This window comes from Scardinius erythrophthalmus (genome assembly GCF_964197995.2).
Source record: "Scardinius erythrophthalmus genome assembly, chromosome: 21".
In the NCBI taxonomy this organism is placed as follows: domain Eukaryota; kingdom Metazoa; phylum Chordata; class Actinopteri; order Cypriniformes; family Leuciscidae; genus Scardinius; species Scardinius erythrophthalmus.
The window spans coordinates 21,499,338-21,506,518 of record NC_138241.1 but is presented as its reverse complement, the minus strand read 5'-3'; the positions used below and the strand labels follow the sequence as shown (position 1 = coordinate 21,506,518).

General features: G+C 37.9%; 1 protein-coding gene across 1 annotated transcript in view; it reads left to right on the top strand.

Moving 5' to 3' along the window:
• Positions 1-4,889: 4,889 nt before the first annotated feature.
• The window catches only part of fgf8a (fibroblast growth factor 8a), a 32,868-nt gene continuing 30,576 nt past the window's right edge, over positions 4,890-7,181 (top strand). The window contains exon 1 of the mRNA XM_081350174.1: positions 4,890-4,993. The gene's annotated coding sequence lies outside the window, so the exon portion shown is untranslated. The remainder of the gene's footprint in view (positions 4,994-7,181) is intronic.

Below are 7,181 nucleotides of genomic sequence, written 5' to 3'. Positions count from 1 at the left end.
TGAGCTGTAATTAGTTTTCAGAATCAGATTCAGATCAGAATCAGATTTACTTTTGCTATGATGCTTAAACATCCTGAGCTTTGTGATACCTTGTGTGCAAGGACAATGACATATACATGTATTGCAACATGTATATTGTTCTTGAGAACTTTTGGAAATCACAAGCTAGATTTTTATTTTTTTTTTAGGACTATTTTTCTTCATCTATATAGGCCTTATACATATGTTTATCGTATATAGTTGATCTCTTGATATAATGATCTTGCACACATTGTGAGCGTTAAATGGCATTGGATCATTTAGAAATGCTCAGGTGCTAACATACCACCTCATCAGAGACTGCTGTAGCAACTTTAAATACACTGAGATCAAACTTGCACAGGTATTTTACATATAACTTTGTTTTAATAATGTTGATTTTCATTTAGTCATTTTGAATACTGCTACAGTTGTAAATGTGTATTAGTACGTACTGTATACACTACCATTAAAAAATGTAAGGTTGTTTTAAAAGAAATTAAAATTTGTATTCAACAAGAATGCATTCAATTGATCAAAAGTGACAAAGACATTTATGATGCTACAAAAGATTTCTATTTTAAATAAATTCTGTTATTTTGAACTCTCTAAAAAATTTCAGCATATCATGTGACACTGAAGACTGGATTAATGGCTGAAAATTCAGATTCGTCAAAGCAGGAATAAATTTTTTGTTTAAAATATATATTTTTTAAAAAGTTATTTTAATATTACTGTTTTTTTACTGTATTTTTGATCAAATGAATGCCAACTTGGGCCAAAGAGACAAAAACATTAAACAATCTTACAGACCCCACATTTTTGAAGGGTAGTGTATTAAGGTAATATAGTATATTAAGGATATATATATTATCTTATATATTATCTATATATTATATCTGAGTTTCAATCTAATTTATATGGATATAACTATATTTGACCTCACATGTACTAAAAATATTTTTATAGTATTCAAAACTTTATAACACACCAAATAAAAGTGTTTTAAATGAGCCTGTGGTAACCCATTTATTGAGAACATCAGGGTGCGGAGTGAAAAAAAGCTTACAAAGCAGGATCTGAGTACAGACACCATTGGTTTCTTCCAAAGAGTGCCTTTGCCAGTCAGAAAAGAGCTTCATTAACTCACTGAAGAGGCAGATTTAATGCTTAATTAAAAAGAAGAGTCTCTCACCTTCCCCTATGGATACCAAACAGCTGTACTGCAGTTTATATTCAGATACACATTTGAGACACACCTTTAATATAGTACTCTTGGAGGGTAATGCGTTACTGCATTTAAGGTATGTATCAGATTATGGATATGTATTTATATAGAGAGCTTTGTGCTTGTATAGTGCTGTCTTTTCTCTCTTATCCCAGGATTGTGCGAGTATGAATGGGTTTCTCTGGTCTATCAAGCCCCTGGGCGGTGCTCTCCATCTGTGTGAGCCTCTCCAGATCTCCCCAGAAGAGACCCACACAAACTAATGATATCATACGCCTGTGTCTCCCGCTCCAAGAAGAGAAATTGTGAGCTGAATTGTGTCTGGCTTTCTGTTTGGGCAGTCTTCAAACACCGAGCTCAAGGTCACTGGTTAAGCAGGTTCTCGATGGGCCATTGTGCACAGCTGTACTGTCCCAAGTCATTTTAAGATAAATGATTTTTGAAAATGGTTTTGAAATGCATCATATTATTTTTATTCTGCTTCTACTAAACAATGTTCTGCTATTTTTGATTCAAATTTCATTATAGTATACATACACCCACACACGTGTGTGTGTGTGTGTGTGTGTGTCTGTCTGTCTGTCTTTCTTTCTTTCTATCTATCAGTCTGTCTGTCTGTCTGTCTGTCTATCTATCAAGGTGGGACAAGCTCATGATTGGGTGGTCTGGGGCCACCATGGCCCTATTGATCCAGATCTGTTTTATTTCCCACAAGGCACAGCTTCAATATTTTCCACGGATAAGACTTTGAAGAACCTGCACCACCGACTTCAGGTAGCGCTGACATTTTGGCTTTTATGCACTGATTTTCACTGATTGGTGAGAAGGAGCATGGATAATAATGCCCGCTGAATCTTGTTTTGTAGAATAAAGTCACTCTTAAATCGCCACCCACCCAGCGCAGCTCTAAATACGGCAGCTCATATTTCACTGTGAATTGACTCCCCTGATGGAATGAGTGTCTGTGTCCTGTAGGTCAGCAGGAGGAGAGGATGCTGGTCTAATTAGCAGCAGAGGAATCTACTGTCGGCCCAACACCTGTCATCACAGGCACAACTCTGCCCCCTGCTGTCCGAAAAAGGAAGGCAATCAAGGTGTCTACAGCAAGTGAATGTGAAGGTATGCTGTATTTATAGGCACGTGATAGTCCTCTTCAGTGTTCTGAATACATGTATTAGACATTAAACCATATATTTAGTAGCAAAATGCATCAATATGCATGCACCGTATGAATGTGTCAAGATGTGGTAGCAGAATACCCACTTTCGAGCAAGACATTTTGTCATAATGACAATGGCAGGAAGCGGGAGAATATTTCAACACTCCCACTCCCACTGTCACCTCATAAAGAAACAAACACACACAGTACCCTCACACAGAAGACCTGCTGCTCGCTCCAACATTTTAATTAATGACAACAGATTTTCTTCTCATAAGTGCTTTAATGTGGCTTATTGCTGTAGCAGTCCCCTTGGCCGTGGAAATATTATGTTGACGGATGTGCTGTGTCGCTGGGACTCCCTGGATGGAGGCAGCTGTCAAGCCCGAGATGATAACATTAAGGCGAGGGAAAGTGATGACAAATGCCTGTTATCAGCGAACGAGGCCAGTGACAAATCGAATTGCGGCTCCCAAGAACCCCCATTACACCGTAATAAAAAAAGATTGATGGTCCTCTCTGTCAGGACCTCTGTTAATGCGATTTCGACTGGTCTCTCCGGCTTCCAATTAAGATGGCGAGGAGAAGGAGGGAGAGAGAAGCGACTACACACAACCGACTAATTGGATCTGAGAAGCCAAAGGCGTTCTCTCATTCTTTTACTCTTTCTTTCCCCTCTCTCTCTCTCTCTCTCTCTCTCTCTCTCTCTCTCTCTCTCTCTCTCTCTCTCTTCAGCTGTTACGCATTCTTTCTCTCTCACTCGTGGCAGCGCAGTCTGGAACGAATGCTCTTGCATTCCGTTATTTCAGGATTTATGGCTGGAAGATGGGGATGCAGACTGCGCTGCCGGTGATGGGGAGCGCTGTCTCACTGCCAGCTCCCGCATACAGACGGGCACAGATGGGAGCGGAGACGCAAACCCAGCCAGTGATGAAACGTCCTGACAAACAGTGGGACAGACAGAGAGACAAATAGCTCCATGTGAGCTGCTTGCCATGCAATTAAGTAAATAAGGATTGACTGTGTGTCAGTGGTGGGCTCCGAGTACGTCGTTCTTCACTGATGTCTGTGTGCCCACTGATTTCATTACCACTGAATGCTTGTTATGCTCCTCAAGGACTTTTTGAAGATGAGGTGGTTAAGCAAAGAGTTTCACGCACCTTATAAAAAGATGCTTGTGATCGTTTTGCAATCACTTTAGGTTGACCACAGAATTGATGGACCTATATTTGATTATTGCTGATTTGAACGTTTGTAACTAGGTCACGTTCATGCCGGTGACAATATCAGGTCTTGAAGCCTGTGCAGTGGCATCTGAAAATTGTAGACTGACCTATAAAAGAACAGGCACTGTCCATCAGCTCATCCTCCAGAGAAGCCTCCATGGCTCCTCTGTGACCTGAGGATTCATTGAATGATATAGGAGGTTTTATTGTGCCAAGCTTGTAGTTTTCGTCTGAGCTGTGCAGCCAGAGGGGAGCCATTTTGTCATTTTGACAGAACCCTTCAGAACTTAGTGACATGAAAAGGGGGATATAACCAACCAATATTTCCTCCGCCGTTTTACTTTAAGTATTTGACTTTATTGTATTAAACCTTGGCCTGGCTTCACAGACAGGGCTTAAATTAAGTCAGGATTAGGCCTTAGTTCAAAAAGGGCATTTAAGTAGCTTTTATAAACGTTCATAGCCTATAGGTCGGCCCCCTACACATTCTGTAGTACCTACAGAAGCTACTAGCTACAGTCAAGTGAGAGCAAATCTTCAAATGCATCAACTTTTTGCCAGCGATGATGATCTTTATTAGTTGAACATCTTCGTAAGCTGTCTGTGAATGAATGATTCCACAGGACGATATAGGCTATTCGATTTCATTTCACTCAGGTAATACATTTTACAACCAAACAGATTACTACGCCACGATACTAGAAAGTATGACATTACCCGTTTTTTGGACATATAAATTAATTTACATTAAATAAAGCTACCATTGTTCACAGTTAATGAACACCCGCCATCCCGCGGTAGTTTGTGTGTATTGTTGCGCAGTGGCGTGCGAACTCGACTTGAAAACGAATGCCTTTGCCTGCCGTTGACAGTTAACCAGTTTAAACATGCTTGCAGAAATATACATTTGATTATATTTTGGAGAACAGTCAGAAGAAGAACCGTCGATGTACTTTTATTTTATTTCTTATTTTTTTTGTGTGTTCAGACAGGCCCGGATTGGGTAATCGGGAGAATCGGGAGAATTCCCGGTGGGCCACTTAACTTTTGGGCCGGTCGAGGAATTTTTTTTTTGTTTGTTTTTTGTTTTTTTGTTTCACATTTCAATGTCACGTTAGTAACATTACACGTTCCGCCTTCTGACACTGCAGCGCGCAGCCTCTGCATGGGTTGTACCATGTGAGGGAGTTCTCCCCTCCCCTACTATAGAGTTGGTTGGGTCCACAGCCAGTCTTTTCCAAAACGTTTTAGGTAGGCTACTGCGGCCGCGGGCCCGCGGCATCGCCGGCGCCTACCGCGCCTGGTCGGCCCTACCATAACGGTACGCGTCAGGGAGGATGGCTGGGAGGAAGAGGCCAGGAGGTATGGAAGCTTGTTTGCGTCACAGAATAAAACGTTTTAAAAGGTAATTGCGACTTTTTATCTCACACTTGCGAGTTTACATTTCGGAATACATCAGAATTGCGTGAAATAAAGTCTCAATTGCGTGTTATAAAGTCAGAATTGCGAGATGGTCAGAATTGCGTGATATTAAGTCTCAATTGCGTTTTATAAAGTCAGAATTGCGAGATATAACTGTCAGAATTGCCTGAAATAAAGTTGCAATTGCGTGTTATAAAGTCAGCATTGCGAGATGGTCAAAATTGTGAGATATAAAGTCGCAATTGCGTGTTATAAAGTCATCATTGTGTGAATTAAAGTCGATTGCTTCTTATAGTCAGAAATTGCAAGATATAAAGTCAGAACTGCGTGAAATAAAGTTGCAATTGCTTCTTTTTAAGGTCAGAAATACAGAATTGCGAGATATAGTCTGAATTGTGTGATATAAAATCGCAATTGCTTCTTATAAAGTCTAAGTGAATTATTATTTAACCTTTACATTATTTGTTGAACTATGGTATTAATACCAACACACAATAGTAACAACTGAACTGTTGCTTCATTTATCCAAATTGGAAAAAGTGCTAATTTGGAATTCCACCGTGGAAAAAGTGGGCCGGTCTTGGGCATGAACTCCAGGGCTGAAAAGTGGCCCCACTCCGGCCCTGTGTTCAGATGTTCAGTAGCAGTCATGAGCGCGAGCACATGTGAAGAGTTTTTAACTCTTCTCTGTAAATACCTTTGAATGCAACACTGCAGATTCATTTTATTTCGAAATTTTATAATAATCCAAATGTAGTTGTATAAGTTAATATTCTACAAACCAGAGGACAGGCAATGATTTTCGAGCTATACAGATGGCAGAAATAATGCTTATGTCTCTCTTCTGTTTTTGTTGCAAAGATAGCTGATAATAATAGTCATTTAAATAAACAAAATCTAAATATATCATTTTATATATAGCCTACGACTTCAGAGGCAAAAGCCTCTAAGTACCATCTGAAATTTTCTTCTAAAAGAGCATTTTTATCAAGCTTGTATGTTTATGTTCACACTTAAATGGCAATGAAAAGTAGCCTACCTATTAATTGTCATTAAAGTGAAATTACTAACCTTAAATATACGAGCTTGATACAAATGATTGTTTTAGAAGAAAATTTCAGATGGCACTCAGAGGCTTTTGCATCATGAAGTCTTCATATATATATATATATATATATATATATATATATATATATATATATATATATATATATATATATATATATATATATATATATATATATATATTTATGTTGTTTTGGTGGTTGTTGTTGTTGTTGTGTTTCCTTGCCTTCCTACTATGTAAAGCGACCTTGGGTTTGAGAAAGGCGCTATATAAAATAAACTTTATATATATATATATATATATATATATATATATATATATATATATAGCATATATATATATATATATATATATATATATATATATATATATATATATATATATATATATATATAGGCCTATATATATATATATATATATATATATATATATATAGGCCTATATGATCCGAAGTAACTAGTTACTCACTACTTGAGTAGTTTTTTCATTGGATACTTTTTTACTCTTACTCAAGTAACTATTAAGATTATTACTTTTACTTTTACTTTGAGTAAATATTTCTATAAGTACTTGTACTTTTACTTGAGTACAGTTTTTGGGTACTCTACCCACCTCTGGTTAAAAGTGAATCTAGTGTTATTATTGCTGGTGGTGCCCTGCCATGAACCCTGCCCCCACAGCAAACAGAACCGAACCGAACCGAACCGTGGCTCCAAAACCGTGATATGAACCGAACCGTGGCATCGGTGTATCGTTACACCCCTAGCATTGACATATTTTAAGATTGTGATTGGCTTAAACTTTGTCTTTTTAATAATTTTTTTAATTGTATTATACATATATTTTATTTAAAGCCCCCCTGAGGTGAAAATCAAGCTTTTAATGTTGTGTATATGTCTATGTGGTGTTTTTAATATGAATTTGCACATGGTTTGTCTTAAAACATAAGTCAGCACCATTGCTGAGTATTTTCTCCTTAAAACTGCAGTAAACCAAAGACAGTCTCAAAATCGCGGTTTGAAATCGCTGGTGTTTCTGACGTCACAAACTACCTTAAAACTA